The sequence below is a fragment of the Phalangium opilio genome, unplaced genomic scaffold, assembly GCF_054372755.1.
Source record: "Phalangium opilio isolate 3A_F unplaced genomic scaffold, DU_Popi_V2 ptg000070l_1, whole genome shotgun sequence".
Taxonomy (NCBI): Eukaryota; Metazoa; Arthropoda; class Arachnida; order Opiliones; family Phalangiidae; genus Phalangium; species Phalangium opilio.
In genome coordinates, this window is record NW_028324182.1 from 15,063,581 (window position 1) to 15,086,456 (window position 22,876).

General features: G+C 36.7%; 1 long non-coding RNA gene across 1 annotated transcript; it reads left to right on the forward strand.

Annotated features, from left to right (window-relative positions):
* The first annotated feature begins 14,468 nt into the window (after positions 1-14,468).
* On the forward strand, positions 14,469-18,240 carry LOC149661948 (uncharacterized). The gene is made up of 2 exons (XR_016369018.1): positions 14,469-15,326; positions 15,391-18,240. It is a non-coding gene; the product is annotated as an uncharacterized LOC149661948 (long non-coding RNA).
* Positions 18,241-22,876: the final 4,636 nt, after the last annotated feature.

Here is a 22,876-nt window from a genome sequence, read left to right on the forward strand (position 1 = left end):
GTTGCACTCTTGCGCGGTAGCTAAGCCTAAATCAATGAATGACAGCCGTTAGGCTTAAGTGCCTAGACCCTCTTAAATGTTTTTGTGTCGAGGAACTTCCCAAGATATCAAAAGGGGACCGTTGTTTTAGGGGGAAACGGTGTCTATGATTACAAAATCGCATTATCTTTTTTTGTGGGGTTTGGGACCGCGTGGCTGTGCGTTTGATAGAAGCCCTTCTAGAATACCGTGCACCTGTGAGGCTTTGTTTTGAGTGACGTGAAAAAGCAAAAAGGTTCTCACGAAGGCATTGTCATTTATGTAAACGATTGGCAATAATTTCAGACCAAATTTGACCTACTCTTTGGCGCCAAACCATTAGTTTAAGTACGATTAGGCATCAGAGACTTAAAATATGACCCCTGTGAATCCCCGGAGATTTGATTTACTGTACATACTACATGCCAAAAACCTAAGTTTGTCCCATTGTTCACGTACCTTTCAAAATTAATTCATTAGAAACACACGCATCCATCCATCCTTTAAAAACTAGGCCGTTTTTATAAACGAGCAAAAATATCAGAAAAAAAATCAGTAGGGTGGAAGAGATTTTTTTTTTCCCCGTTTGAAATACGACTGACGTTTTTTTCGCAAAATTTGCTAAAAATAATATTTGCGGGTTTAGCGCTTTACCATTTCTATCTTCCCCTAAAAAAATTCCGTTCTTAAAGAATTAAATCCGAATTTTAAAGCAAAATTTGTAAAATATCTAGAAACTCCTTTATGCTATTGCTAAAGAAGAAAAAGTGAACGTTGTTTATCAAACCCGTTAAAGGTTAGCTTATTACAAAACAAAACCGTGCCCTTGGGTACAATAAACTTTTAATTAATTCCCCGTCTGGCTAATTACTTTATAGCCGCGTAATTGGCGGGTTGATTTTCTTAATTAAAACCCCCTTTTTTTTTACCAATACCAACCTCGTCATACGAGGAAAATAGGGGCTGAAATTGTACAGTTACATTGTTTGGGAAAAATATTTCTTACACAAAATGGAGGTCCCTAATCAATAGACGATTTAGGCCTAAATGTTTGCACGTGTTTGGGTTAAAACATGGCGGCCATTTTCGTGGGAAAATGTTTAATACCTAGGGGTCCCTAAAAAGAGGTGGGCCAAGGGTTCCGTAAAATCTTAGAGCTCCTCGGCGTTGCTCTTGTACTTTTTTTTTTTTTTTTCAACCCAACGCAGTAGATCCTAGTCTTCCCAGATGCATCTTTTCTTTAGGGGGGTAATTTTTTGGGGTGACTCACTGAAAAAGGAGGGGCTTTTTAGGAACCATACGGACTATACTGTACCGTATAGCTTAGTATAGTGTTTTTCTAACTGGGTATGGAACATATGGGGCCCAGGTTTTGACAGTATAGTACGTTTTGGGTGGTCTAAATTACTGAAATGTAGGCTAGGTTATTATTTTTTTTTCTTTGTGAGAGGGGGGGGATAAAATCTCCAGCTGAGCTAAGAACGAAGTAACCCTGAAAGAAACCTAGCGCTGCTTTCTTTAAATCAAGGTTCTAATGAAAGACTATAACGCGATGTAAAATAAGTACCACATCTGTTTGTCGTATTTTTATGACGTCATTTTACACCCGCGTGCTGTTTGTTTTCGCGCCAAAATTATTGCAACTCGAAGCACGTGGTGTATGGAAAATAAACCGCGATAAACTTTCTGGTAGTTGTAGTAACTTCGAAGGGTGTTCTTTTGGTATATGTACTTTTAATAGATACGCCTTATCTACTCATTTGTATGTCTGAGTTTTATTTAAATCATTTGAAAAGGTAACTACGCTTTTAGCGCATTGTTAAGCTATAGAGGTGTTTTTTTAAACTTGGGTATTCTAAAACCTAATCGTAAATATGCTTGTAGAAATTAGGCTCTGAAAAATGGTGTTTATATTTGAACCCATATGATTACCCAAGTTAGAATCCCGCCATATTTCCTGTCACATTTTTTTCTATGGTTTTTGGCGGGAATTTAGCCAAGTTTTTAGCATTCCCAATTTTGCTCCCTCAAAACTATAACATTTGTAACGAAATAATTTCATTTCTTTGAAGTACAAATTTTTCGCGTAATTTTCTTTGGTCTTTTGGCCTTTCGAGTTAATAAGATAAAGTGACATCAATCTTTTTGGTTTTTTGTGGGAAGCGACATTTTAGATGCCTAACTCTTTGGGAGAGTTAAACAATTACACCCTTTTATATTTACTTATGTGGCGGCAAACAAATTGGGGTACGAGGAAGTTTAAAGGGGATATGACCTTAATTTTTCTCTCGTAATCCTTTCCTTTGCGAGGATTTGAGAATTTAGTATTATTTAGAAAGATGGTGCATGAGGGTCATTTGATTCATAATAAACCCGTTTAGAGGTTATATTCCCTTTAATATATAAAGCTATGTATCTAGTTAAATGAACCCCGTTTATTCATTTTGGTGGTTTATAGTTATATAATTTTTAAATACCAAAAATAAATTTATAAAATGCGTTTAAAATTAAGTACTGCTTGCTAATTACCTTAATTTTTGTATTCGCCGCTCCTTTAACAAATTAAATCGTGTTGGCACTAATGTTCAATTCCCATACGTCCCGAAAGAGAGCAACGATGTTAAGTGTCATCTCTCAATAAATTACCCAAATTTCCAACTCTGGAATTGCATTTGGGAGCTAAACTAATAGATTTTAATGTAGGCGTTGAAACGGATTATTTGCATTTTTCTTTTTTTTTTATATCTGGCCTTCCTTCCTTAAGTAGGCGGTAATTAACATAATGGAATTAACTAGGCAATGAAAGAGAACCCGTCTTTCCTTCCTCCCTCCTTGTCTAGAATCATTAGAACTTTTAATTTAGTTCGACAATTTGTCGGTGTCTGTCTGTCTATGTCATCAAGAAGTCAAAAACGTAACGCCCCTTTTGGTGGTGACATCATTTTCGACAAGTTCCCAGGTCTTTGTGTGTATAATGTCCAAAATTGACAATCTAGTTTCACGCACAACCCAAAAGGTTTTGACACCTACTTAGATTGAACTGAACAGAATTGATTAGGTTGTAAATATGGCTTTGATATATAAGAAAGAATTGGAAGTCCATCCTTTTTCTCACTTTCTCGAGAAGGAATTGAATTTTCGGTGAAAGCCCATCCTCGTGTCCTCTCAATAAATCCTTCTTCAGCTCTTCCAATTTTTCTTCAAATTTTGAAGACAGTTGAAATGCGAGCGAGAGTCCCTGACACCTTTGTCCTGGTCCATCTCTCTCTCTCTCTTAGAAACGATCCCACCCAGAATGCTTTGTGTTTTCGAAATATGAAATTCCCAATCTTCTAAACTTAAACTAAAGATTCCTGTAAGATTTCAATTTGGTGGTGCCCTTTCATCATTGGTGGAGGGATTGAATTTAATAACTCGAAACCATTATACCATGAAATACCGGTCTCTGTTGTATAATGACAATACCTTAATCGAAGTAGTAGAGCATTAGCAATCGGTTTGCTTTACACCCATAGTGGTTAACGCTGTTAAAGTATGCCTGTGCTGAGTTCATCTCCAAACCTCTATCTTTAATTGAAACTAACTAGCCGAGGATCATTGGCACCCTAGCTATTTTGTCTATAGACCTCTAACACGTTCAAAGTTATCGATCTGCCATTAGTGTTTTAATCATCTACCGAAATAGAACCAGTGCAGCTCAATACTAATTCATTTATTCATTCACGCGTATGGACAGCGTTCCATCATATTGGTTCTATATCGATAGACATTTCATTACACTAACCACCACTAAAGGTGACGAAATACCCGGTTTTCTATCTTTTGGGTGGTGCGTTACGAATTTTCTGACAATCGATTTTGGGGGAATTGGGAGAATGGAGGGAGCCTCGATGCCTAAAAGGACCCACCCTCTCACTCTCTTTCCTTTTGGGGTCCCGATCGATACCTAGCATCGATTTTCATTACCCCAATCCTGACTTGTCCCTTTAGTAAAAGCTAGACATTGGTTTGGAATGGTCTTAAATTGAATTGAATCGAATCAAAATTTTTTTTTTTAAGAAAAAGATCGAAAATGTCTTTCGAGCCGTTTTGGTTTGAAAGAGATATCTCTCCAATTCGAAAATTAAGCGAGTTTCTTCTTTTAAAATCTGTCAGAAAAGCTTCCAATTTACGTTTTATTCTCCCTTGTCTGATTGAATTTCTTATTGGTCGGTTCTAGGCTCTAGATATCGCTCACGTTTTTAAGTACTTTCACGTGGTTTAAGTGGCTAAGTTAAAGTTTTTCAATTTAGATTTTCCAGATAGATCTGCTCAGGTCTAGTGGCTAGGGTCTTTCCCCGGGAGAGAATTAAAATGAAAAATCCTGAGCGTGCACTTGATATACCTTTTGGTTTAGTGAAAGTACCGAACTACTTTTAACCAGAACGAGTCCTAGATTAGGTTATTACTTCCAGGGTTGCCATAGGTCAGGATAAACCTGGGAAAGTCAGGGAAATGGACCAAAAAGGACAGGGAAAAGTTTGGGAATTTTAAGAATTTCAAATGATTTAAAAACGCAATTGTTTAGTTCAGTTATATTTAGAATAATGACAATTGGGCCTAAAAAGTCAGGGAAAATCGTTAAAAAAAGGCCAGGGAAAACCTGGAAAATCTACAGGGAAACCCCGACTTCTGTGTTTGTGTTGGAAATTCAAAAGTTTTTATCATAGAGAGGAAAAATAAAATTTAAGGAGAAACGATAAATATGCTCTGTTACTTTTGCCGTTTGATTTCAGTTTTAGATTTAACAGGATTAAATTCTTTGCTTTTTCCTGAAATTCCATCCCTGGTTCGGTTTCCTTTGGGATTTTCTAAGAGCAGGATAGAATTTTTAGGGTTGTAATATTTATTGCTTGAATTGCTTCTTACTGTACACCGGAATTTCCTTCTAAATTGCTTTTCCTTTCTTTCCTGCAACCGGCATTTTTTTTCTTCTCCTTTTGGCCTATTTTTCAAGGAATTTTTCTACTACGAAAAAAAAAAATCTTTTAGACGTCCCTCGGTCCACCCTCGGGGAAATGCATTTTTTTCTCAGGTCAAAATATATATTTAAAACTTTACGAAATTAAAAACACTATACTATCCCTTTAAATAAAATATTTCACATATTTTTTTTTCCAGTTTCAAAAGAAATGTAATACATTTTACAGAATCCTTTTCGGGTTATTTATTGGTTCCTTTGAATTTTTTATTAGCTTTATGGGATATTTTGCTTTTAAAACCTGGTGGGAAACGTTGATGGTACAGGCGTTTTAGTGTTACTACCGATTTTTGGCGTTTTTCCTATTTTTTTAACCTCTTACATATTTATTATTCATGGGTAGTTTTTCTCCTTGACCCTCATGTGTGTTTACTTGTTTACCGATGGTTGTTTTTTCCAAGCCCGGAAGAGAAGCATCACGTGGTATTTTATACTGTTAAACTTAGCCAGGTGCTAGCTATTATTTCTAAAATCTCTAAAACTTATCAGAATACAAAGAATGCAAATTGGGATTGGGATTATGGGATTTTTCGTGGTTTATTTTGCCTCTGAATTTTGATCAGCTGGCACCTAACCAATCTAGTCGAAGGCGGGCAGGTTGGGTTAATTTTCTATTGAGTTTAATATTGTCTAAGGTTTTGGGACTGCCCCTATTTGGTTTTCATAGAAATTTCCGAGATATTGTAAATATTGATTATCTTGAATAATAATTGCCGGAACTGTTCAAACATTGCTCATGCATTTATTAGAATTAGGCTTTGGATTGGATTGGATTGGATTTTATCTATTCATAGATAATGAAAATATGTGTGTATTGCATTCCATACTAAATTTTGTAAACACAAAGGCGAATGCCTGATTTAATTAGTTCGCTGTTAGACGTGATAGATATAATTATTTCTAGTATCTATGACGCCTTAAAATTCAGTATCGTTGTTTAAACAATCCGGGGATTGTTTATGATTAAAATTATAAAGATAACTCAATATTTAGATAATTGAAGGCGTGAATTTCCAACACGCGATTTTTACAAAGTATTTACTTCCGCGGCGTTTTAAAATAATAAATTTTAATTTTTACATTTTTTTTATTGAAAAAGGAATGTTTATTTTAAAAATTAAACATAGCCTCGGCCGCAATACGTCACACCTACGTAGGTCTCCTTTCATACTTATGAAAAGTTTGTTTAACATAATTCAATCTGTGAAATAAATAAATTTATGAAAGTGTGCTTGTATGGTAGTGGTCTCAGTCACGAATGAAGGAACAGCAACAACGAAGTCATTAAATTTACCTTCATATTAATATACAATTGCAAAATTTATTTAATTACTAATATTAAATATAGCTTAGGTTAAAGGGGCTATAGAACATCCCCCCTTTCTTAGCTTAAACTTAAGTACAGTGTTGTTAGGCTCCTCTGTAAGTTCATTTGGTCAAATACTGATTGAAACTGAACTGCTTGCAATCTCTTGACTGACAACACTGGCGGAACGGCAAAAACTAAAATACATTTTAGTTGAAACTTTGTAGTATACCAAGGCTTATTAGCAAACAAATTTTAATTTAAACTCTCCTAAAAGATTTTCCGGACATGTCACTTAATTAATACACTTTTATTCAGTTTATACTCGCTAAATTTCTGTCTCTAAATTCGTCCATCACCTCTTAGTACCATCTGCGGCACGCCAGCACCAGACTGAATGTATTACTATTTGCTAATTCATTTGGTAGATTACCCTCGAGGTCACGCTTGCTTGCTTGCTTTAGTCGATTCCCAATTGCATTTTACTATATCTCTCTATTAGAGAAATTGAACTCGCAAAACGCAAACAACCCTTTCCTGCAGGTTTTAATATTCCCAAAGCAATTTGAGATCGGCCTGCCCCTAAAAGTCTCTCAATTAACTAATTAAAGGAAGATGTAGGTATATTAAATATTTCTCCAACACTATATTATAGATTTCAAAAAAAAAAAATGTATTATTTGACAAAATTGACTGACTGCCCGGGTATCTTCAGGGTTCATACAAACCTGGAAAAGTCAGGGAAATAAATAGTTGACAAAAACTTCAGGGAAAATTTAGAATTTTTAGTAAAATTCAGGGAAATCAGGGAAATTTGCGTCAAACAGGGGCCGAGTAATTAAGCAAATTGTTCGTGAACATACCCTCCATAGGATTAACATTACACCCAACTTTGGAGGCTCATAACTCTGGTTATATTAGAGATACGGGGATGTCCTTTGAGTATGTTATAGTCCTATTTGCTCCCCCCCTCCTCCTTCGTTAACATTTGCACCATAGGATACTCCATATACGGGAAAAACCTGGAAATCTCAGGGAAATTTGTTTTCCAAAAGTTGTATGAACCCTGCTTTCATTAATTACTTATCTTTCATTAAAGCCCCATTCCCCCCCCCCAGCTGTCCCCATTTATTTTTTATTTTTAGGGGGTTATGAACAAAAGGAACCACCACCCTTATAAATGTAATTAGTTAGTTTTTAATTAAAATATCAGCAATTAACTAACGAGTTGTAAGAGAATACCCGTATTGTATTGCTCTGAAAGGTTTTTTTTAAATTAACTTTTTATTTTAATTTTTTTAGTGGTTTTTGAAACTTAAGTAGATTCGTTTAAATTTAAAAACGCGGAAATACTTCAGAAATAGTGTCACTATCACTTTTTAAGAAAAAGGGCGGTGAAAAATAAGACTTATAAAGTTTCTCCGTAGTCGTATGCGCGACAGCTGCGGATGCACCCTCTTTTTTTTTCTAAAGGTCACGGGGTCACCTTTCCACGGAGAGGATGAATTTTGTTTAATGTTCGCCCATCCCTCATCTTTTTTCTTTTTTTTTTTACGACAAAATCCACCCAGAGTTTTCCATAAACTCAAACCAGTCCTTCTATGTAATCCAACGTGAAACGTTAAGCAAACTGTTGTTGGAGTATATTTAATTACGAATTCAGTCTTAGTTTGTAGCGAATGGTAATAGAAATCGCGAGACATTTTTAGACGTTTGAAGAATGCTAAAATATGAGAACTCTAGTACCCTCTCTCTTTAGTTTTACGGTGTGATGTCACGTGTTTTACGCTGTTTTAAACTTTTAAAAAGCTGTGAAAATACTACTAACTCAGCGTTTTTTTTTTTCAACTAAAGTTTTTATATTTTTCCCAAAAGAAAATTATTAACGTTGAAATCGTGGTTTATTTCGTGACCCGTCTCTCACTCAATTTTCGTGTTTGATTTGTTCGTGTTTCAAATTTTGAAGCGCTCGTGATGTGATGTTTGTTATTATTTAACGATGCTTTTGCGAGTTTGTTGCAAATATTTAATATAACAAGATGGCCCAAGGGCTGGGCCTTAATAGTAATTTTACACGGCTCACGTGACCCTCCTATAAATCGTACAACTAAAAACATTTCTGAAACACAATCGTGTATCCCTTTAATTTCTAATAACGTCACATTTCAAATAATATTAAATCCTGGATCCCCTAAACCAGAAATCACTATGACCGTAAACCGTCCCCTCTATTTTACGAAACCTAACCTAACCATCCAGCATAATCTCTGATGTATCACGCGCACAAAGTGCAGTAGTGCACGAAAATTATCATCTTGTTTCCCTTCACTCAAAAAAGCCCGCGAGATTTAAACTACCTTTCTTTCCTCTCTCTCCGAGCGGGTTGCCCCTTCTCCCTCTTCCCACTCTCATTAATATACCAGGCAGGCAGTTCTCTCTCTACGCGGAGCTTCGTATCGCCACGCGTACGCTAGCGATCTCTCTCTCTGATTCTCTCATCGTAAGCGTACGTTTCGCGGACGCGACCGGTTTCCCTCTCTCTCTCATCGTAAGCGTTCGTCCGGCACAGGGACAGGGACAGGGGTTTTGGTGCCGTTTCTTAAATTTTAAACGGAATAATTCCGTGTAAAATTAAAAAGGCGGTTTCGTTTTTGAGGTTTTTTTTAAACAAGAAAAATGAAGTTTAGTCCATAAACGCCTTGTGAATATAATTACTTATTTTCTCGTTAGCGACTTTTTTTTTTTTTTTTTTAAGTTTCTCTTCCTTTCAACGCCTACGTTTTTAGGAATGTTATTTTTCTAAAGGGTTAAAATTATGGACTTAAATCTAAAAGGTCTAGCGTAAGTTTCTTGCGACTCGCTACCCCAAGTGACACAATGAGTTTTGAGGTTAAATTTAGTCTGAACGACCCTGATGTAGGCCTACCAGATTTCTAACTATCCCCTTTTGGGTTTATTTCTTCTCTCTACTGGATGAAGTATTTAGTTTTTTGCCGATTATCCCTCTAGAATATCTTGGGTTTCTTACGAAAGAAACGAAAGTTGTTGAACTTGAATGTCTTTAAGCGTCGTTTAATATTTAGGGACGCTTCATTAATGGTCCGTAGCTTTGCAATCAAAATTCCGGAAATAATAAGAGTTTTTTAAACTCAAAAACTATGGAGAAATTGTTCCATGTATATCTAATTGGGGTTGGGTTACGAATAATTTCTTTACAGAAATATGGTGGGGAACTTCTGACTGACGTTTGGTTGGAATTTCTAAAATATTTGAAATACTTTTAACTTTCTTTTTCGCTTGATTTAACCGGGGTTGTAGAATTGTAGATTTCCTCAAAAATTGATATCAAATTAAGTTGACTCTGGATGAAAACCGCCTAAATCGAATAGCAGTTAAACTGATATAAATAATTATAATACTTGTCTGGGTTTTGGTTTTTTTATTTTTGGCATTATCAAAAGCGGGTAATAGAAATATCATATTTTATCTTGTAAAATATGTCAAACATTTTATTTACAAATTATTTTTAAGATTAGATTGATTCGTAGTCAAAATATTTACAAGTAGTTTTTTTTTTATTTCTTTTGATAAGGTTTTTTTTACTACTTGGTTTTAATTTTGACACCATATTAGGATGTTTTTATCAAATGTTACGTTCATAAAACATAAAAATATTTAATACGTCGTCATTATCTTAATTGTCCTTGGTATGTTAATTTACAATGCCCCAGTTTTGTTTAGTTTTTTCGGTGGGAAACTAAACGCGTGTTTTTTTTAATTTTTATTAATTACCGTTACAACCTTTTAAATGAGATGAGAAAACGCCCGTCTACTTTGGACAAACTTTAGAAATTAATTTGCTATCTAGTTCTTTGTTAAAAGTATTTTTTTCTATCTTTCATTCTTTTGGCCAAGGCTTAACGTTAGTTGTCATTTTTAATCCCAAAACTTAAGTTCTCTTTTGACAAGGATGACATAATGGGTTAAAAAGAACCTCTTTTATGTCTCCGCCATAAGTAACGCGTAAAAATAAGTATGGTATGCACTCGTGGGAAGAAATTGAGCGTAACTTACGATAAATGGGAAGTACTTATTTTTCTCTATGTTATTTTTGGTACGGTCATATTTGTTTGGGTACCGTTATTTATAAATTTAGATGTTCCTTTCATGGTAACAGGAGCTGTTTTTCATACGTAACAGAAACACGCGGTTGAGGCAGACATCTGCTTTTGACATATTTTAAAGAAACCTCTTGAGTAGTCTGATCAGGTCTGGTGTCTTGTGTTGTTTTATGTTGTAAAGTATTAAAACAAGATGGCCCCTACCAGATTAGAGCCTGCAGTACACTTTCTCTCACAATATCATCTTACAATGGTCAAAAGACGAACGAAATACATCTACTACTACTGCTTCTACAACAACAGCTCGTCTGATAAAATAACCCATCTGTTAGAGGTCCATAATACGATGTGGCTAAAAAATAATAAACGCAACTATTTGGTTTCGTTATTGATCTCGATTAAACAGCAGAGCTCAACGCTATTTAATTAATAATTAGAATTAAATACAGACTTAATTTAAAACTGAGTCACCACTTAATGCGACTAGACACAAGTGCTGTATTAATTGGCTACAATAGACTAAATAGGCTGTAGGAGCGAGTCATGGGTTCAGTATTCTAGTACTTAAGTATAATTCTTTTAATTTCCCACGATGTTGGGGGTTAAAACCACTGTTGAATACACCCGCATCTGGAAATGATTCAGAGAGAACTGTGACGGAGTAAAGGATATCCGGTGGTTTTCGTGGGATTAGTGCTAGACTCCGATAGACTAATTCGACCAAGAAGGATGATAACTGTTTCCTTTATTAATGTGGTAACGTTATCCAAGGCGGAACAAGTAGTGGTTGGTATCAGCTAGCGAAATAGCCCATGCTCGCTCATCTCATCTTCCCCTCATGTTATTTTTTTTTATTTGGGAGCCGAAATTGAACCCGGAGAAATTTTTCTCGCATCTTTGTGTGAGGAGGAGGCCCTTAAGATCTTACTTAAGACTTGGGACCGGGTTTTGTAATGAAAGGAATTGAACCTTCTCCGGTATTTCAGTGAAGAGACAAGTGTCACAAGTTTTTTTTTATTTTTTTCATCAAGCCGGGGAGAATTGCCCAATACAGTCACGGTTGGTTCCTTCTAATCCTCCACAAGTTCTCGCGAATCTTGCCGAGATGTGATTATTGAAGGTCATATCGGGTTGTCGCACCCTGTGCGGGTAAACTCGCCAGACTGAAATCTTTAGTAATCCTATCCCTGTCTCTCCGTATTGTATTCCACTCTTGAAATTAACTATGTGGGATGAACTTTAACCTTTTGGTTTAACCCTTTAATTTCTTCTAAATGGGATGGGTGTTAGTGATATTTTAAAACTCGGTAGCTATCATAAACAAATAGGAAGATTTATGTTAAAAACTCGTTTTTTAGAAGCAGACGACAGTAAAGTTAGTTACGTAAGTCTTTGAAAATGTTAAGCCTAACGCAAAAATAACACTGTTGCCTCACTGTTATTGCAGTCTTATGTTGATTTAAACCGTACAATATTAGAAAAGAAAAGAAAAAAAGACATGTTATTTCAACCTTGGCTAATTCTTAGTACTATTTTCTCAGTTTCGTAAGCAAATAATGGTTTCCATTACTTACTTTTAATTAATTTGATTAATTAACTATCGGGGGATAAAGAGAGATCTGAGTAGAAGCCCATCCCCGGAAAAATAAATTTAGTTTCCTTTTCTTTTTCACCCCCAAAGTAGGCTTAACGTTTCTAGAGTTTGTTGGTTAACCCCGTCACAAATAGGCCTAACTTACGTGTGGGTTGCGAAACTATGGTACTAAATTTCGCTACTATTTCTGTCCCCCACTACTTTCTGAACCTCAAACGTGATCACGTTCTATATAAGTAAAATAAAGGAGGGAGGAAGTAACTCATTTTTCACGACGGACGTTGTATAGTTTGTATATTGGTCGCGTTTCACTCGGAGTTTGCCGTAGAAATAAATGTAGGTCAGTTTAGAACGGTACTATGGGGAAGAAGTAGGCTTAGCTCTACAAATTGAATCTTCCGAGTGGAATTGATGAGGTAGTATATAACTCGAGATCTTCTCGCCCTTGATTCAATCTTCATTGTCTATTTCCTCTATGCCTTTCCCCTTTCTCCCCTCCCCCTTTTTCACCATTTTGGCGCTATTTTCCTCTCCCCACGTGACTTTAGATCTATCCTATGCGGGGAGACTATGGTTTTTGGAGACAGCGCTCGCGCCAGCTTAGATTGGGATCATCACTGTACGCCTCCTGTACCTTAGGAAAAACGATGAACCTCGCGCTCCATTCTCTCTCTATCTCCATCTTTCTCCGTTGCCATGGTGACAACCTTATTACCGCCAATCTGGCTTCTCTCCTCACACTCCCTTTTCTTCATTCTCCCCTGTTTTATAGCATTTACTGATTTTTGTGTCTTGATTTGTCACTGGAAGGAAGCTGGGTTTAATTTAAGTTCCGATGCAGTATTGAACGTTAATATTACAGGAAGTTTTAATTAGGCTTATTTCTATAAAATAACTGACAATATTCTTGAGAGAATGAGAAGAGTTTAACAGATTCATGACACTTTTTAGAAACCCCCCCCCCCCCTTTTTTTTGAGAGGGTGAACTTTTATTTGTAAAGTTTCGGAAGTACAGTTATAGACTTAAAGGTTTTATGACCCTGGTGATTGATATCTGGAGATTTAGAGCACAGTTTATTCCTTTTTTTCTGTTTACGATATCTACCGAGCTCCATCCGCCTGGCTCAATGGAATGGATGATGGGTTTGAGATTTATCTTAAACCTTTTTTATTTTTTATTTTTTTTAGAAGTTAAAACACATTTTGAAGAATGATACTCTATTGATCGTAGGATAAAGTAAGCCCAACTTCCCTGAATTCCCTCCCGATTTGGGGTTGTTGGTGTATATTGGAACTGATTCTAAGTTGGGTTGTGTTGGTTGGTTTGTTTATTTTTAAACCCTTTTAGAAAAGGTTTAGATAAAAAAGTGATAGGGGGTTCCTTCCTTTGCGCTGCGTTTGCTAAATAATTCTAATTCGTTCCCGTTTTAATCTAATGCGAATTCCTGCGGTTTTTGGTTGCTGCATTCTAACTTATCCCATTGTTCCGATGGATTTAATTTGAAAAGAGGGGATGCATGCGAGATAGTACCATACTCTCGCACTTAGGTTAGATACGATGGAACGATGCCAAAAGTTTTCAACCTTATCTAGAATTCTGCGAACCGGCCGCTCGCTCGGTTTCCCCAACATCCAATTTAGTCTCTACTCCATTACGTTAACTTACTTAGAGTAGAGAAAAAGAAAAAAAAAAAATTAATTCCCGCATCTAAACGAGGTGAAGCCAACTACTAACACCACCTATGGGTCATAGGACGCGTTCAGAGGTCAATTTCGGTTCGTTTGGGTGCCTTGAATTATTGAACAGTGTTAATTTAACACAGTACCCGGACTGAGCAAGCAATTATTATAAATATCACCTATATATTTGTTTGTTTCTTTGTTTATCAAATAAAATACATAAAACCCACTCGCTTTCGTTCTCTCATAAGAGGTAGATACCGTCTTCATCTCTTAAGGGATATTTCCCAAGAAAAGACGAGCACTTTAATTAATTACCAGGCAACTAATCTTGACAAGTTGAAAATGCTAAGTGTCTGGCGCCTTTCCTAATCCTCCCGCGCTAATAATACCATACACAATATTACGCCTAGTTTTATCGTAAGGAGAAAGGCGGGCTGGGCTGTTGGTTCGGGAAGTACAGATCAACCCAGGTGCGTTTTAGTCGGAGCAGGCTTTAATTAAATTGTCAAGGGAAACGTCTCAGAGACGACAAAACTTTGCAGCAGCATCACCCCTTCCCTCCCTCCCTCCTCATCTTAGCTTAGGATGTAATCAGACACAGAGAAAGAGAGAGAGACAAAACCTCTCCGGGATACAATTATCCAGGACTTAATTGTAAATTTCGTGGAAGGAAGGAGAGATGGAACGAACTCGGAAGAATTTTTTATTTAGGCTTAGCAGGTTTTTACTTTTGCGCTCTTTAGAGCTCGAAAGTATTGTTCCGACCTCTGTTGGCTGGACGGCTGGCTGGATTTGGTGTAACCGCATAATAAGATTCTTCATAAATAAACTTTTTGAATTTCAAATTTCCCGCGAATTTTCGACTCGAAATTCATCCGTAGTACACCTCACACCTCATAGGTGGCGTAACGTATTTAATTTCAATTGAAATTATTTTCCCGTCGGCGCCGGGCCTCGAACCCGCGATATCCCAATCCATACGAGACGTCAGTGAAGACGTCCGAGCGAGCGCGTTACCACGAAGCCACGCTTGCTTGTAATATAAAGCGAGATAAATTATACTGAAGAGAAGAAAGAGAGAGTTAGGATATGGACCCCCCCCCCCATCTCCCCGACGCCCGCACTTACTGCGTGGGTTTAGCGGGAGACGAGAGAGAGAGAACTGTGCAACTGTATGGACCCCCCACCTCCCCGACGCCCGCCACTGGATGCTGTCGAATATATATTGTATCGTGCTAGAGGAGGAGAGACAGTTGCTTGCAATTTTTTTTTGCAATTTATAATTATTATATATCTTTTTAATCCTAGGCAAGATTAGATTTCTACTTGGGAACTTAAACATTACAATTAATATTATCATATTAATCAAAAAAGAAATTAAGGTTCTCCCCGACAGAAGGCGCGCTAAGCAGAGAGAGTTTTCTAATTTCACCAATGATATCGTTTTTTAAGACTCGTCTGCTTAAAAGTTAGGCAGGTTGATTTACTAATAAAATTAAATGTATTAACAAAATGAAACTCGAGTCAGCGTTTTAAAACTATAACTAGTTTGGGACGGAGGTACCATTGCTCACTATTTGTTTGGCAAGTTTAAAATTAAATGATCACTTAACGGAACTGACATAAAATAATAGGTAGATTTTTGCAGAATTAAATTGCAGATTCTTTGCAAAATTAACTAATCATTTTGGCAGTTTCCGCTCTCGCTGGGTTCATCTACTAATAACAGTTACGTAAGTGATAATTATAAAAATAAAATCAACAATCTCATAAAATCAACAACTCAAAATATAAAATGAAATTTATGACCAAAATGAATCTAATTTCAATCAACGACAAACGGAATCAACGTGTTCATCTCTCCATCCACGGAAATATGAAATTTCTACATGAAACATGAAAGTGCTATCAACCTAACAATTTTTAGAAATGTAATTTTAATCAGTGAAACATACTCATTTAAAGTTAACTAATTATAAGTCTCTAATTTGATTATTATATTTAAAAAAAATTATATTATTTAAGTAATAAATTTAACGATGGTGTTGATAGTACCAATAGAGTATTCAAGGATTGATTACGTTAATATCAACATATCAAACAAAAAGTATTTAATTATAATTTGGAATTTCAATTTAAATTTATACAGTTTTTTAAATGCCCATTGAGATTCAGAGTCTGTCACTGAATGTTGAAGATCTCCAGTCTCTGCCAAGTGATTTAAATTTTCAGACCCTCTCTGTGGGAAAGGGGGAATTAAATTAACGAGACTTACAAACTGACATCATCCTTAAATTAAATAAGGATTATAAATTAAAATTTAAATCAAGGTATTGAAGGTTTAATTAACGTTACTTTGAAAGTATCGAATTAAAAATTTACAACTTAAGCTCATCAATAAAAAGAACATTAAGATAATTATTAATAGGCATAAACAATCATCAATAAAAAGAACATTAAGATAAATATTAATAGGCATAAACAATCATCAATAAAAAGAACATTAAGATAATTATTAAAAGGCATGGGCATGGACAATTTTACTCGGACCCCGAGTCCCCGAGTCCCCGTCCCCCCGTCCCGATACACTAAAGACCGAGGCTTAAACCTCGTAGCTCGCGGCCATCTTTATTGTTTACATCATGGGCTCGTCACTACAGGGTAGGAAATAAGACAGGTTTACAAGTCCCAAACCAGTTTATTAATTGCTCGGACCAGTTTATTTATTCCAAAAGTTGGGGTCAGTGGTATCAGGGAGCACTTTATTAATTAGGGTTTTTGGAAAAAATAGACGGTGGGACCAGTTTATAAATTCGGGGTTCCTTTTTAGAATTTTTCTATCTCAACTCATTTTCTACCAATTCTACTCCTAGGTAGTTAGTACTCCTTGGCTACAACTTCCCTACAAAAGTTTTGTATTCTATTGACTATTGATCTTGTCTAGCGTCTATACTCTAGAATGAGTCTCTTGTAGTCGACAGTCTAGACCATAGCCAGTACTAGTTGTCAGTAATCGTATTTCTCAGTAGTGCATGGTCACATTACAAGATTTTGATCTGGCTTACTGATAGCGAGAGAAGATATTGCCGCTGAATTTATGGAAAATGCAATAAGGAATAAGGCTAGTTCAGAAAAGGATTAAGAACTTCAAATATCATTAGACATGTTGATTGATATTTAGTGGCAACTAGTTGAAAAATTGTGATAAGAAATAAAAGTTAACTGTTATGGATTGTTATATGCTACTTTTTCCTACAGTAAAAAATTCAAATTCAATTAGAATTTCCAGCTTCTTTACTTTTGTGTCTTTACGTGCTTTTTATTCTCACCATTTTAGAAATTTAATTTATAGTGGGACCGGTAAAATAATAATTAATGCGAGGGTCACTGGTCCCAAGGACCACCACCACATCCGCAACACCAATTCGCCGCAACCCACTCCGAAACAGACGAGCGCCTGAAAGGCTCAACCTATGAGACAGCAGCTAAACCAAGCTAAACAAACTTTTCACCATAATAACAATAACCTCATAAAGGACAGTATAAATAATGACTTTAAACAAACTTTTCACCACAATAACAATAACCTCATAAAGGACAGTATAAAATAGTGACTTAAACAAAGTTAAATCTGAATTACAATCTACCTCATTAAGCTCAACCAAACTGTTACAAATGCATAGCGCAATATTACAAGTTGCCAATGATCTTCGAATTTTATTGTTAAACCCTCACATTATCTTAAGACTCATACAGTCACTGGGTTTTAATCTCACGGGAGAGTATTGCTATATTCGTAATTCCCGCCTATTCCAAACACAACCTAGATGGCGCCCCATCCTCAGATATCGATTGATTGTAACCCCCATTTTCTAATTGTCTGTTTACCAGGCAAATTCAAGGGGGGCTGCCATTGCGTCTTAGTAGTTTTTGATACCGCCATCTAGCGTCGAAGTAAAGCGTAAAATTCGGTATTTTTGTCTCTTTAAACGTCGGTGTTTAAAGCCATCTAGCGTTCAAAAGCAGGAAGTTCAAAACCTTCGTCTGAAATCCTTTGGCTCGGTGAATCCGATGATTTGAACATATTTTTTAATTCTCATTGGTAATTAGTAAGTTTTGAAAAGTAAAAATGGCAAGCTGGGGTAGAACATGTTCCGTTCTTGGCTGTAAAAGTAGTGATAGGGATTTAAGGGAGTGGAGATCATGGGTTTGCAAACTTCATTCGGGACCTGACAAAGGGTTAACTCTGTGTCATAAAGATTGTTGTTGTCCGCGGCCATTTTTAAAATACGGAATAAAATCAAAGTACAGAATTCGCTCATTAGATGGCGATTACCAAAAACTACTCACATTTTAAAAATGGGAGGTAACCTCGTACATCGCGTATAGGAGAGAACACTCCTCGCTTCTTTATCCGCACTCAAGCGGCATCCTTGCCACCCAATGTAACGAATGACCATAATCATATGGTAGAATAAATCTTGGATATTGATTAGTATATCTAGCCTAATTAATCCACCAAGACTTGAACACTACAGTTAATTACTTATTTAATTAAACTGTAAACCAAATTCTTACTAGATTGGTTTTATTCATAATCGGAATGCTATTTTATAAACAATGGAAAAAAACCTGAAAATTATAAATTTGTCGGGGTCAATGAATATAGTAATACTAATTCTAGTCACTAGAGGGCGCGCAAAAGTGTAATCTGGCCGGGGCCATCTTGTTTTAATGACAAATGAACATTCCTTTCTGCATACAATCTTCCCGAAATTATGTGACTAAAATCTGTTGGTCGAAATTCCATTATGTACAAAGGGCATTCCGTATAATCACCTTTCGACCAAACCTTATAACCCCGATAAACTTATTTGGCCAACTGTCATAACCTGTATAAACCTATTTGGCCAACTGTCATAAGCTCGATTAACTTATTTGGCCAACTGTCGTAATCTCGACAAACTAATTTCGCCAACTGTCATAATCTCGAATTTCTCATTTCGCCAACTGTCATAACCTCGAAAACTAATTTCACCAACTGCCGTAACTTCGCCAACTAATTTCACTACCTACACTATCCCGGAGTAATTTAGGCTCTACTTTGTCTTATGTTTCTAATTGCGTGCGTAAAACCTTCATCAAATAGGTTTTAGGGTTAATTTTGGTGTTAAAAGCCTTCAGCTTGATATTCGTGAGTGAATTAACTCAATTTCTAGGTTGGTTCAGTAAAAGTTAGTGGAAATGTTTACGACGTACCTATCGTGGAACTAGAAAGGATGAGACACATAGGTAAAAGGGGATTTTTTTTTATCCCACTAAGCCTCCAAGCTTGATTTTGGGGTCAGACAGATGTTTCTTGTAACGAAGGGGGCCTAGATTCCTCATTAGTCACTCGGAATGGCTTCGGGGGGGGGGGGAGGAAGTAGGGTGAAATTACGTTATATTCACCCACCTATCTTTAGTCTACTCTAATTGGTTTTCTATTGAATGATTAAAACTGTAATTTATTAATGTGTATCCGTTTAATATTAGACTAGTTCTGTTAATCTTTAAACATGAGATAGTTTTCTAATAATATAATTTTTTGTACATAATTTAACTCGTGTTTGGCAATATTGATTTAAATAATTTCAGTTTTCGGAAAAAAATTGTAAATTTAGTTCACCTTACGTTGTATAGAGGGCGGTACGGGCTCCGTGATTTTCCCGCGAAAAAGATGGTATAGGGATGCGGAGAGAAGAGCGCCACTAGCGGATGGTCTGAGAACTACTCCCATAGAGACTAGGTATATTTAAGCGGGTTTGCAGAATTTCCGTCAGATGGCGCGGCGTTCGAGCCACCTGGCGGAAATTCTGCAAACCCGCTTAAATATACCTAGACTCTATGGGAGTAGTTTTCAGACCATCCACTAGTGGCGCTGATTAGACATATGGCCAATTCTCGCGCTCGGTTGCCATGGGAACGAAGATGATCTCCCGGATTCCTCGCGCCTGTGTTGACCTTGTTTTTTATTTCGCGCGCGATTTTTCCCGCCTTTTACTCCACTTCTCGTGAATCTCCTCTTTCTTGGGGATTTTTTTGTGAGCCGCTCTTTAGAACCTTGAGGGGATCGAAAAATAGACTTTCGCCCACGGTTTGTATTACAGTATTTTGTAAGATGGCTCCGGTTGGAACTTATTTGAAGAGGCGAAACGTAACGGCTAACTGACGCGTAAAGTTTTCTTGGCGGCAAAAATATTGAGAGAGTTTTTTTTCCCGCCTTTTCTCAACGCCTTTTGAGATGTTGCAATCTATCAAAAGATAGACTGGCTATTGACAAGGATTTAAAAACCGAAAAGAACTCGAAACTAAGAGATATCGTTTTAAAATCCGGTATTAAATTTAGCAGTCAGGTTTTTTGAAGCCGTGTTATATGATTCGAATGTACATATCATTACCGAGACGTTAATATAGTAATTCGCATTTAACTCGAACCATTAATCATAATTAATTTCATAATAACGCAAGCTTTAGTTGAGTGTAATGATCGGATTCATTAAAGTTATGATCAAATTAAACCCTGGTAATTTAAAGAGACTAATGTACCGTGTAAGTTTCAACTTATCGCTAATTGACCTACGATCATTTAGGGGCGGAGCTTGCTCAGAGGGATAAATTGGAGCGCCCTTCAGTAACTTCCACCTACTGGGAAATAATTAGACCTAAATGACCATTTTGAGAAGTTATGGATTGACCAAACCATCACCAAAGACATTTTTCTTTTAACTCGAGAATGAGAGACTAGGCGGTTTATTTAGGGTTATGGGTCACTTAGGTCTATTTTATGCCTACCTAAATGGTCAAGTCATCTAATAAGTGACAACCGGACACTGATTATAATGGTGGAAAATGTTTTCTATAGTATTTTAAAAAAAATAAAACCAAATCTCTCTAAAAATAAGTTATATCTAAAAATACATCGTCATAACAAAATCTATACAAAGATAAAAGCCTCGGTTGTAAACGCGTTTACGAAAGAAATTTCATTTAATTGATATAGGCGGGGGTGGGGGTAGTGTTTGTGATTATGTATATAAGTTAAAAGGCGCGAGAGGAGAGGAGTTTTAGCGGGAATTATCTTTCTTATATCGCCTAGTTTTTGGCGGGAAAGAAGAAGAAAAGAAGATCTTAAGAGGAGTTGAGTAGAACACGCGTTTGCTTTTAGGACCGGTGCTCGCCCTTTTAAGAGGATGAGGATGAGCTTTTCTCTTCTTCTTCATCCTCATCCTCAGTCTCCTCTTCCGTCCCTAAACTTCACTAGATCTCATTTTTAGCAAAAGACTACGTCAAGCAACGACAGAATCACCCCTGGTGTCCCAACTATTAAAACTCCTGGCCCTGTACTTTGCTCTTTCTTTCTCTCTCACACTCTAAATCCCGGTAACTCTAAGAAGAACCAACGTAACCACATTGGCGATAAAAGGGGTGCTCTTGCTACGTTTCTGTACGTTTGTTAGTAATGAATTCTTAAACTGGTAGCTCTGGAGTATTCTTCAGAATGATCTTACAGGAAATATGTTTCTTCAGTATCTATACCACCACCACCTTTCTAGATAATGGGGGCGTCGGGGATTGTCACTTGGATGGCTAAAAGCTTTAACCGTTCCTTTTGGACATCGACAAAGGTCAAATTTCCCTTCCCGACACTAAATGCGCCAATTGTCGTTGACAATATACGTATAGGAAACGGTTTGAAAGTACGATTTAGCCGTTAATGCACCCCCTGTATTTGTCTTCGATGCTACCATAAGTTGATAAGATATGTTCCATCCATAAGTATGACACAACCTATACTTCGTAATGCTAGAGACTTACTGAGAACGACGTCACGCGAGATTTGACTACACTCGGTGGTTAATTTTGCAGGACTTCCATCTTTCTATTTAGTCTGTACTAAGCCTTTGACATGTAGCGTCTCACCAGGCGTCGCTTTAAAAGAATCTATGACCTATCTTGTACTTCATGACATGCTCTCAGTAATCAGTGACAAAGCTATGGAACGCATCTTATTGTATTCTGGTAACATTCCAGAAACCCAAAGTCCTTGAATGTGATAGAGGCTGTATATCTTGTCTTTCGCCAATAAGAAACTGTATCCCATTCGGTCAAGTTTTTTTTTTTTCTTTCGGGATCCGAGTTAATTTGGGCGAGAGTATGGACCTGTCATTTCATATTATGATCCAATCTTTTCCCCCCACAATCCCTTGGGTATACATTCGAAATAAGTCTAGAACCATTTTCAGACGGGCCAGCGTATAGTGTAGATATGTGAGAGTCAATACGTTGGCTAAGCCAATAAGAAAGATTTCATCCGATTTGACCATCTTGTTCCAAGACGCTTTTTCCCGCGTGTTTCTTCTTCCTATACCCTAATTGGTGTTTGCCTCGCGCCTTTTCGCGCCCCCCAAAGACTCACTTTTTAGATAGACGCGGGACGTTGATGCCAAAATCTGCCATTAATGTCTTATCCACCATATTGGACATAGAAAAGGGAAAATTGTTTGGATAACATAGCTTTTTTTTTTCTTTTCGTCATTGAGGGCTCGGTTAGTTAGTTACTTACTAGATAAAAATCTGACCACTAGTATTTAATTTTAAATAGTCATGGCCTATATCGTAAATTAACACACATCACTATTATTTTAAAATCTTTGGGGGCTTAATTAATTTTAGAATTGAAAATGGGGGAAATTGTCCCACCTCTTGGAACTAAGTAGTACGAATCTTTCAAGTAGAAATTGTGTTTTGATGGCAAGAAAACCTTACACCAACCCGTTTGAATTACGTAACGTGTAAGGGGTTATTTTTGATATTTTATAGTTAGGTTTAACGTAGACGAATTTTTCAATCCCTTACAAAAATGGATGGTATTTCTAGATTCTAGCCTTAAAAACAATTTAGACTGTCTTGGGGTCGGGGTTGTGTGTGTCTCGAGTGGATTTTTCAACTGGTTTTAGAATTTACTCTCAGGAAGCAATAGAAAAGGGGCTATTTTTGGATCCGACACATCTTGATTCCCTCTATCTTCGCGCCTCTGTTTTTATCCACCGCGGCTGCTCGGATTCTTAGAGGCTGGGAAAAAACATAAGGGA